This window comes from Abramis brama (genome assembly GCF_963993115.1).
Source record: "Abramis brama genome assembly, chromosome: 9".
NCBI classification, from domain to species: Eukaryota; Metazoa; Chordata; class Actinopteri; order Cypriniformes; family Leuciscidae; genus Abramis; species Abramis brama.
Window position 1 is genome coordinate 4,311,417 of NC_139971.1, and position 11,586 is coordinate 4,323,002.

Consider the following 11,586-nt stretch of genomic DNA (forward strand, 5'->3'; position numbering starts at 1 on the left):
TCCATTATTGACCAGGGAATCCATTGTGCAGCCGAAAGTAATGAATCAGTTTTTCAGAAGTTCAAATCTTTTTTTTTTTCTTTTTTTTTTAACAGTTAGTTGGAATCCAAGTCTTCCAGCCTGACTGTGTTCATGCACTATTGAAGCATATCATTTCCATAAGACATATTCGTTTTTGCTACGGCCTGTCAACAAATACGTAATTGCGCAGCGATTTCCAAAGGCAGTTGATCCTGCATTACACAGTCTGCAGCGTGGCAGTCTTTCCCGATCCCACTGATGTTTCCTTGGCTCTGATAGCAGCTTCTCTTATAAATCCAAGTAGCAGTGTAAAATGTGGATTACAAGCTTGTAGCGAACGTTTCATGAAGTGCATTAAGAGTTGTTTTTATCATAATAGGAAACCAACAGTTGAGGTCTGGCACAGGAACTCCTGTGCCCGTTTAAACACTGTGTGAGAGTTAATGAACAGTGTATGTGTCAGTGCTTTTAAATTGGCGTTGACTTAGGCATGGATTGCAGCACAAAGAATTTGCATTAAAGTCTTTTTTGGCTCAAGCTTTAACGGAGCCTTAGATCATGTTGAGAGAAAACACAACCGCAGACCAGGCTGCACTGGTGGCTTCTGGGAGATCTGTGTGCAGCTGTGCCCAGTGATGACTTATAGCTCGACCAGCTGGGTGACAGTGACCGCTGTGCCCTCCTCTTCCATCTTCACTGTCTGTCCATCCCCATCGCTGCCTTAATGGAGTGTTTGGGCACCAGAACAGGCAGATCACATGTCCTGCAGACTCCATGCTATCTGTGTCATGTCTGAGTCGTCTCTCTGTTGATCTCTCAGGGACCAGGGTTGAGGTTTTGGGCACCGGATGAATAGTTCATCGAAAACTGAAAATCTTGTCATTATTTACTCACCCTTGTGTCATTTTAAACCCTGATTATTTGCATGCTCCATTTACCGCAGACGGGATGCTCTTACTTTTTCCACATAATGAAAGTGCATAGTGACCAAGGAATGTCAAGCTCCCATAAAAATGACAAAAAAATCACCATAAAAGTAAGCTCAACAGTATCCCGTTGTTTATGTGCTTCTGTAGCATGTGAGGAACGGACTGAAATTTAAGTTGTTATTCACCGAAAATCGATTTCTTCTGCTGTATTGGAGTCTTTTGAATACATGTCGTATATTAGAATGAAATAATATAAATATCAGTCTGTTCCTGTCCATAAGAGTCATATTGACTACTTTTTTTTTAATACATGTTTTTATGTTTCATTTTTGGAGTCTTACAGAGTCTGGGTTCACTTTCATTGTAACAACATGAGGATGAATAAATCGTGATTTATTTGTAATTCCCCAAGTCAAATTAATTTGAATAGTGCTTTTCACAATATACATTGTTTCAAAACAGCTCAACATGATATCTTAATATCTTCATGCCTTGTAGTCGCATTTAGTAAAATAGAGCTGGATGAAAATATAGTTTACATTTTGTAACAATAAAAGCAAAGTTGAGATTTGCTATGTATTGCTTTATGTGTATATGCTGTATGTATATGGTTGAAGTTGGATATACTTATATATACAATTTTATATAGAGCTGTGACAATATAGTTACAGAAGTGGCCAAAAAGTGGGGGGCTCAGGGGGGATTTTTGTTTTTAATGACCCTACAAGTTTGATTAAACCATCAAGATATGAAAGAACAAACCACTAGTTTAAGGTATGTATCTAGCAAAATTATGTTGTCAAACTACAGCTACAGGTTTTATTTTACTATGCAAAAAACATACACTGACTACAACATAATTCATCATTTATTTATTGCGTAATCACAATAAAACAATTGACTCAAAGCACAACTTCACAACATGCTTACCAAATCTTTAACACAATTTGAATAATATTTGAATAAAAGGTGAAGATGTAAATTTTTCTATGCCATCACTTTTGGCCACTAACTGTATATGTCAGTAAAGTCGGATACAAAACAGTGTATTGTTTTTTAGAGGTGGTCTGTCAAGTCAATGAGGTCTAAATGATAAGCATTCCCTCAAAATCCCCCAAAATGACAAACAAGAGATTGTGTTGTTCTTTAGGTTTGTGGCCCTGTGTACAGTATATGTAAGGCAGAGTGTTTAATGTGTGTGTAGGCGGCAGCGCCATCTCGCAGACGCTGGACAGATTGTTGACCAGTGTATTAGACTGAGTGAGCGGGGGTGGACTGCTGAAGGGTAATTGCTACTGTAAATACATTTGCAAGTATCTAAAATAACACCAACCAGCTGTCTGCATGGAACAGCATTAACCGGAATTTATTAGGTGTGAGATGAAAAAGATTGATAGACTTTTGATGCGCTGATTGGCAAATTGACTGAGAAAATATAGAGACTATTAAACTGATTGTTCGTCTTCCAAAGATGATTTTTCCAAAACTAAAAATCACGCTGAAATCAACATTAACGTAGTTTTCAATATTCCTAAATGATTCACTGGTGCACATTATTCCAAATAAAAAGATACCGTACCTTTCCAGCTGTCATTATGAATCTCTCTTACTTTTCGACCCCTCTCCTGCAACCATCATGCTGGCATATGAATCGTTTTTTGATCCAGTCAGTTACTGTTATATGCTATAAAGGGTTCTACATCTCTCACTGAATATATATAGAATATAGAAGTTCAAACTGAGCATCAGAATGAGCATGGTTGTTAGTGCCAGACGGGCTGGTCTGAGTATTTCAGAAAATGCTGATCGACTGGAATTTTCACGCATTACCATAATTTACAGAGATTAGTCAGAAAAAGAGAAAATATCCAGCGAGCGTCAGTTCTGTCTGTGGGTGAAAATGCCTGGTCAGAGTTCAAACTGGTTCAGCTTATAGAAAGGCAACAGTAACTCAAATAACCATCATTACAACCGAGGTCAGAAGACACACCGGTGACACTTCTGTCAGCTGAACAGGAAACTAAGGCTACAATTCTCACGGACTCACCTTAATGTAACAATAGAGGATTGGCCTCCACAGTCACCAGATCTCAATCCAGCAGAGCAGCTTTGGCATGTGCTGGAACGGGAGATTCACATCATGGATGTGCAGCTGATAAATCTACAGCAACTGTGTGATGCTGTCATATCAATATGGACCAAAATCTCTGAGGAATGTGAACAGCACCTCAATTAAGGGATTAATTAGGTGTAATTAAGAATAATTAAGGCAGTTCTGAATGGGGTCCAACACGGTACTAGCAAGCTGTGCCTAATAAAGCTAGTTGCGTGTGTGTGTGTGTGTGTGTGTGTGTGTGTGTGTGTGTGTGTGTGTGTGTGTCCAATTGTTTGTGTACTGATGAAATATTATGGCTTCATGTTGAAGCATGTGATTTCCTCTGGCTGTGAATAACACTGACACCTGTAGACATAATTTATATTGTCACCTAGTTACAGCTTTAGCTCTTCACTTTTACCCTTGTAATATGTAATTATTAGTGCTTGCTGAGGCACCATCCTCCTAGCACTAACAGCTAACATAGCTAACAGTGACATAGCAAAGACACTTTTTAGCAACTGCATTGCATTGGGACCCAATTACAGCACACTTGCATTGTGGTGGCGAGTTTTGCATGAACAAGCCACTCTCAGAAGTAAATAATTTAGTAAATATTTTATGTATTTAACCAAGTTATGTTAAATATTTTTCATATTTAAGGCAAGACACAAGAAAAAGTACTGTATTGTTTTTTAGTGCATTGGTCAATTTAGTGATTTTGGGCTATTTCGCTTCCATAACATGTCTTCTAAAAGATCTTTCCAAAATTGAAAGTTTATTTTATTGCACTTTGTCTATTTGTGTCAGCAGATTTCAATTGCAATGCAAATCTTTAAAGGCTGTTTTCTCAAAAGTATTTTTTCTCCTGCATTGAGTCAAAAATCACTTCAGTAACACTTACATGCACTAAACTTTAGTTTTATTTCTATCTTTAATCTGAAGATTTTTACAGAGTTTGTCCATATATCATTTACATGATTTATGTAACATTTTATTCTTAAAAACGTCTCGGTTACGTATGGTAACCCTTGTTCCCTGAAGGAGGTAATGGAGACGCCACGTTGGGACCGACGAATAGGAATCTCGCTAGAGAGGCCAATCTACTTTGAGTGTAACTAACAGTGTTTGGAATAACGCCGTTTAAAAGAACGGCGTTAGGTAACGACGTTATTTTTTCAGTAACGGGGTAATCTAACTAATTACTTTTCCCGTCATTACAACGCCGTTAACATTACTGGACTTTAAAGTCGTTGCGTTACTATGCATTGATTGAATAAACTGTGTAATCCGAACGCACCCCTGGCTCGCACAGCTAGTGAGGAGGTGGGTTAATAACGAGTTAAGCGATTATGATTGGCTAAGGCAGAGTCATGTGTTTCATGGTAGCCAATCAGAGCCAGTGTTTTTACACACATGCCAGCACACGCGCCACAGAGAGAGAGAGGCGCGGGCACGATCGAAAAGGCGCAAAGTGTTTACATTTGTGTGAGTGCGTGCGTGCGTGTGTGTGTGTGTGTGTATGTGTGTGTGTGTGAGGTGCGGACGCGATCGAACAGTGGAAACATAAAAACATACTCCGTAATTTTGTTTATGGATATTCAAACTGCAAAGTGTTTAAGTTACTGCTAATTAAAATTTTAAGGAAAACAAATATAACGTTATTAATCTGAAATGTAGCAAATTAATTTTCAATTCATTCAGGTACAATTACCAAACATATCTCAAGGTCTTTTTGTCTTTTTATTAATTTAATTAATGAACTAATTATATAAAACTATTGTCAGTGCACTACAAATAAACTGGTTCTATGCCTTTACTTTATTAATAGAGTTAAATGCACTTTATATGGTGTAACTGTTTACTTTTCTTACAAAGATAATGCTTGAAGTGCAGGATAAACCTCTTGCTGTCTGTCGACATGCAATAAATATCGAAAGTTATGTACAAACACCTGCTGTTCTACTCATTTCAACTGACTTGTGAAAACTGCTAAAAAAAAAATCCAAATTCTTTGACATATAGTAACTTTTTTTTTTAACAGTAACGCAAATAGTTACTTTCCCTGGTAATGAGTTACTTTTATTTTATAGTAATTCAGTTACTAACTCAGTTACTTTTTGGAACAAGTAGTGAGTAACTATAACTAATTACTTTTTTAAAGTAACGTTCCCAACACTGGTAACTAAAACGAGCCAATGCACATTGGCATGCGATAATTGCATCAGCTGCACTGCATTGTGGCACCTGCATATAATGAGCAGGTGCATCGCATCTTCAGCTTTTCGATGAGGAGCCCAGCCGGTGACCTGGCTGCCCCAGCGGAGCGCAGCAGATGTGGCGACGGGAATTGGCGTCTCCGTTCCCTCCTTCAGGGAATGAGGGTTACCATACGTAACCGAGACGTTCCTTTTCAGTCGGTCACTCTGACGCCACGTCGAGACCGATGAATAGGAATCCCTACCAAAGGGCCACAGATGCTGACCCCATCCAGCGCCCTGTGCACAGAGAGTACACAGAGAGTATCTGTCACTGTTGTTCTGTGATAACCCATACAGTGAGACTTTTGGATAACACTGGGAAAGCGTTCCCTTTCCGTTAGGAAGGAGAATGCTGTGGAACCCACATTCTTCCCCGAAGGAGTTATGTGGAGATATACATATGGAATAACCCGAAGGTTGTACTGCATATGATATACTGGGTGACTTAGCCCAAGGGAAAGACACAGGCTTCCGTTTAGGAGTAGCCGTGGAAAAAAACACATATGGGATCCAGCCTAAACCCGGTTCTCAAGGATTCAATGGATAAAGGCCTGATAAAAAAGGTTTTTCACTCTGGAACAATAAAGGGCGCAGCAAGCGGACAGAGCCGTGCCTCTCAGTGCTTCTACCCATTTAGGGTGAGAACACGGGAGGAGACCAGCTCTACACGTAGGCTATAATATCTAGCGGACGTGTTAGGTGTCGCCCAGCCCACAGCGAGGCACCACGTGCCAGCGCCCAGGAGGATGCAACGCCTCTCATGGAGTGAGCATGCAACCTGAGTGGGCAGGGCACGCTGTGTTCTTGGTAAGCCAAGGCGATGGCATCCACTATCCAGTGGGCCAACCTCTGCTTGGAGACAGCCTTTCCCTTCTGCTGGCCTCCGTAACAGACGAAGAGCTGGTCTGAGGTCCTGAGGCTTTGAGTTCTGTCCACGTACAGTCGCAGAGCGCGGATGGGACAGAGCAAAGTGAGGGCTGGGTCTGTCTCCGTCCAAGGACCACACATGGAGTTTCCAGAGGTCTGGACTCGGGTGCCATAGGGTGCCCCGTCTCTGAAGGTCCTTCCTCAGCAATCAACATCTGCCCTCAACTGGAGCCCTGAATGAAACGCTAGGTTCACCCGTTTTTGAGGCAGCTTCTGATGTGCTAGAGGAGGAGGGTCTATTCTACTGAAGTAGACCTCTCCTGGTGGCCACCAGGGAGGGGGCTACAATGGAGAATAGACAAGGGGACCCTGCACCTAGAGCGCCGAGCGGCAGCCCGGCAGCTCGACGGCACACGACACGCTGAGGAGCGAGAGTCCGGGTTTTGCCCAGCGGAAGCTCTCGCAGATCTCCACAATCTCCCAGAGTGTCGAGCAGACCTGCAGCTGTGCTTTTACTCATAAGCAGCGGCTGGCCAACAACAAAGGGGACTCAAGCTTTCCAGATAAAGAAGAGTCGACCGGCGTGCCGTCGTGGTCATGTTCCCATGCAAAAAAATGAACCACCCACGAACACAGTCTCACATGTTTCCCAGGTATGCGAGACAGTGATCGTGGCCGTCAGTGAGGACAGGAAACGACCCATCCAGAAACACTCATGTGGAATGTCATCTTTAGAAAGACACAACTCACACCCATGTAAGCTCTTTTAGGAGACTCGCTCTGTCTTGGTGCTGAAGCACACAGGGGAAAAGATCGCGGCAACACTAACAGGGAATGTGCAGCCTGTAGACAGTGTGCACTCACTCTCATTGAAGGCGCAGTTCTTACCAGCTGTAAGAACAGCTTTTTAGCGCTCACTGAACGCACATACACATACACGAGAGGACTCGATCACTGCTGTATAGCACCATCACACCAACACCAATGAGGAGAAAGCGTCTTCCTTGAGAACTGGCTCTTTTAGATAACACTGCTTGCAGATTAGTAACAGAACAAACAAACCACTCGGCTCCGAAGCGAAAAGCTCATTATATGCGTGTGCCGCAATGCAGCGCAGCTGATGCAATTATCACATGCCAATATGCATTGGCTTGTTTTAGTTACACTCGGAGTAGATTGGCCTCTCTAGTGAGATTCCTATTCGTTGGTTCCGACGTGGCGTCGGAGTGACCGACTGAAGAGGAACAGGTAGTTTTATTTTTTTTTTAAATGTTTGGCTGTTGATGTTATAAATGATAAAAAGAGATATCCAAATTCTCCTTTTTTGACTTTTATATGTCAACAAAATGAAACAAGAACATGCTCAGATTTCGGTTCTGAAAATTTAGTGCATATTACATTTTGCTTCATTTGAATACTTATAACATTTTTAGAAAATTTGTAATACAAAACAATTCAATTAATGTACAGTGATTAATCAACTGGGGAAGTATTACAATTTTTATTATATTTAAACCGGTTTCAGACAAGATTATTTATAGTGCACTTTAAAGCTCCATCGTTGAATGTTTGTAGTTCGACTACATAATCAGAGGAAAGTTACAGCATTGCTGTAAAAACATGTAATCACTGTGAAACGTTCTCTGTCAGAGTGATGAAACTCATCATGATGAATTATGGATACAGAACAGTGTGTTTGCTGTTAGTTTAAGTATGTGCCCTTGATAATGACAGGTTTTCATCTGCAGGTGAAGACAACAGGGTCATTGTTCGTACGATAGAAGGGTGGATCCTTTCCTCTGGACAGTTTGCGGTTTCTTCTCTTGGTATGTAGAAATCACCTCCCCTGTCACAGCACAGATAAAGGAAACACACGGATGTTAGCTCGAGTCGTGTGCTTTTTTTTCATTTTTTTTTTTCATTTTTAGCAGTATGCTAATCGCGAAAGCTAAACTGACAAGTGAAGGTGGGGATAGATGTGTGTCATGTGACAGACGTCAGGAGGTGCGGGTGATGATGACGTCGCTCAGAGTTACCAGACTCCACTGACCTGACGGTGAACCTGAGGGCCAGGAGACAAAATGATTGCCTCTCTGATTAGAGCAATACCTGCGGGCTATTTCCATAAACTGACCATACCACACAGCAATTACCCAGAATGCAACAGGCCTGCTGTGACCTGCCATGCTAAAAGAGACTTAGCAGACCTCTCTATCTGGGGTGGCTGTACCTGCAGGATCATTAATGCGATCTCCTCACATAGATGTACATGAGTAAATCATCACATATAGTCCACGGAGGGTTGACCCGATGCTAAGCTGTTGGGTCTTAGATTAAACCTATAATGCATTTGATAAGAACATTTTTTTTATGAAATATGATTTTGAATTGTATGTGTTTAAGATATCTCTTCCAAACATTTACAGGGTTTTTATCTAAAATAGTCACGGATGATTACTTGCATAGCTAAAAGCTGATTAAAGATATGGAAGCCATTGATGATTGTTGCACAATTTGTTACATTAAGACAGTTTATGAAATATATGACAATTTAGCAACACAAGACAAGTGTTGATGACAGTGCATATGTATTGTCAGCAGCCCTGTTGTTTTATATAAATGGGTTTTATTGCAGTATATTTTACCACATTACATTTATATTTTACACATTACATGTATATTGCATATTAATTCATATTAAATGTGATTTAACATATCTGTTTTATTCAGAGAAAGTCATAGATTCCAAAGCAGATATGAATGTTAAAGACTTTAAACTAAAAATTGTACTATTATTAAACATTTATAAAGTCATTATAACTGATTAATAAACTTTCTGAGGCAACACTTTATAACAAGCTCCCATTAGTTACCGTTAGTTAATGCATTAACTAACATTAACAATGAGCATCTTAGTCAACTATTCATTATTAGTTTCATTAAATGATATTAACAGATACAACTTTTGATTTTACAAATGTATTAGTAAATGTGGAAATTAACAATGCCGTATATTTTTAAGATTTTAATCATACTATTTACCATATATTACATATCAAATTCATATTATACATAATACATTTTATTACATACATATTTTAAATATGAATTCATATTATGGTTTTTTGTTGTTGTTGTTTTTCAATTTTGCTCAGAAAGTCATGGACTCTAAACCAGAGATAAATCTTTACTGTTATGAAAACTATTTTGTTATAAAGCATTTATAAAGTGATTATAACTGATTAATAAACATCATGCAAACTTATCATGGTAACAATGGTTAAGCAATGAGCAATACATTTTTGTTACAGTGTTTATTAATCTTTGTTAACTGTTCATTGCTTGTTTCATTAAATGATATTAACCGACACAACTTTTGATTTGTATTAACGTTTTAGTTAATGTTGAAATTAACATTAATTAAATTAATACATGCTTTAGGACTATTTTTTTTTATTGTTAGTTCTTGTTAACTAATGTTTGCCACTGCAGACTGTGTTACATGACCCGAAAAGTTGAAGCCAAACAGTGTGTCTCTCTCTTTAGTGATAATCAGTGACACTTCAATCATCGACATTTCCACTGCAACTTCCTGTCAGCCGTAATCCTCTGCCTCAGGGTTTGAAGCTACCTTTGACCCTGACCCCTTTAGTTTGCACACACACACACATGTGTGTATGTTCACACATGCACAAGCTCACATACAGCCCAAGGTGATTGCCTTTGCTCTCATCAATGTGTGCAATAAACTACCAAAAATGCACTTGACGGTACAAACCTGTTTGAGCGAGGTGCACTACAGGACAGCGTGGAGGAAGTGCGGAGTGAATGATACGCCTGTAATAGTCAAACTTGTTTATTCAAGAAATAATTGTGTAAAGAAAAGGATGTGAGGATGTTTTTTTTTATATAGAAAATAATAGGACAAATCATCACTCCTCTTTATATTATGTTCATCAAGTTGTGTCATAGATTATAATGATCAATGTATTACCAGTTTTTAAGGCACAACCCAGGTAAATTACAGTTTTATTGACTGTTTTATTGACTTGAAGTTGACCCAGGCCTATAAAACGGCTAAGTACATTTTTCACAGACTTTTTGCTGCAAGCAGTTTCTACAACAAAACCTTTTCCACTTTGTTTTGTGTTTCATTTTGCTCCATATTCGTAGTTCCATAATACATCAGTATACCGTGAACATGAATCTGATCCATAAAGTGTCAATGCTGGTGACTTAATGCCTGCAACACAATAGCAAGGTTGAGCATAAAAATATACCTGGTTAATGTGAAGATGTAAATGTTAAAAGATTACTGTGGTATTTTAAATATAGACTCATCCTACTGCGATGAACATACAGTACATACGTAGAGCACATTATATTTGCTTGGCGCACAAAAACAAAAGTTAGTTCTCGCACATCAATCACGCACGTTTGAGTTTCAGTTTAGCATATTTGACACTTTCATTGGAAGATCAAAGAATAATGCATGAGAGAATATTAAAATATCTTCATTTGTGTTTTGTGTGAAGATTAATGAAGTCTTGTGGGTTTGGAACGTCATTAGGGTGAGAGAATGCTGTCAGAATTTTTAGCTTTGGGTGAACTATGCCTTTAATCCCTGTTTAGCACTTAAAAGTTTGCAGGATTGTTTTGAATGAAATATAATTGGTAACTTTTTTTGTTTCGTTTTTCTTTTATTTATATATTACACTAGTGCTCATCAACTTGTGAGATTTCAGAGGACATGCCAACATTTCTGGTAAGTGAACATAGTGAGCAAATGATACTAAATGGCTTTTATGTTGCATTCTGGGAAATTCTATGAAACAAAACTCTGCGCACTGGAACCATTTTGACAATGACCGACTCCTAGTGCACTTACTACTGAATGAGAGAGCTGATTGAGACTCAACTTCACTGTTTAAAACGATTTTTCAAAGTCATAAATAAAACAAAGATTATTGGAGAACATTTTACAAGAAAATACTTTGGCCCTGTCCCAAATGGAACTCTACGCCTTTGCGATCTTCCTCCGTCCACACTTTCATGACGTGATGCCTCTTCGGCCCTGTCCCAAATGGCACACTTCATGTGCACTTGCGATCTTTTTGCGACTTACACTGGCTATGCGTGTCCGTTAAGTACATGAGAACGTAGGGTGTCCCATTTGTCATTTTAGGTTTCAGAAGGGTGCTCACGAGCAGACGATATGCGCCCTCGATGCACACTATTGCCGAGACCGCACTGATGCGAGCTCCTCACCAGACTTCTTCCCAACAGTCAAAGTGGCGTTACGTCACAAAAGTGCAGACTCGTAGGAAGACCGTGAGTGTTTAGGGTTTCATTTGGGACAGGGCCATAGACTCACAGGTAGAAGTCTGCTGCAGAGTTTGAGGCCTCGGCAATA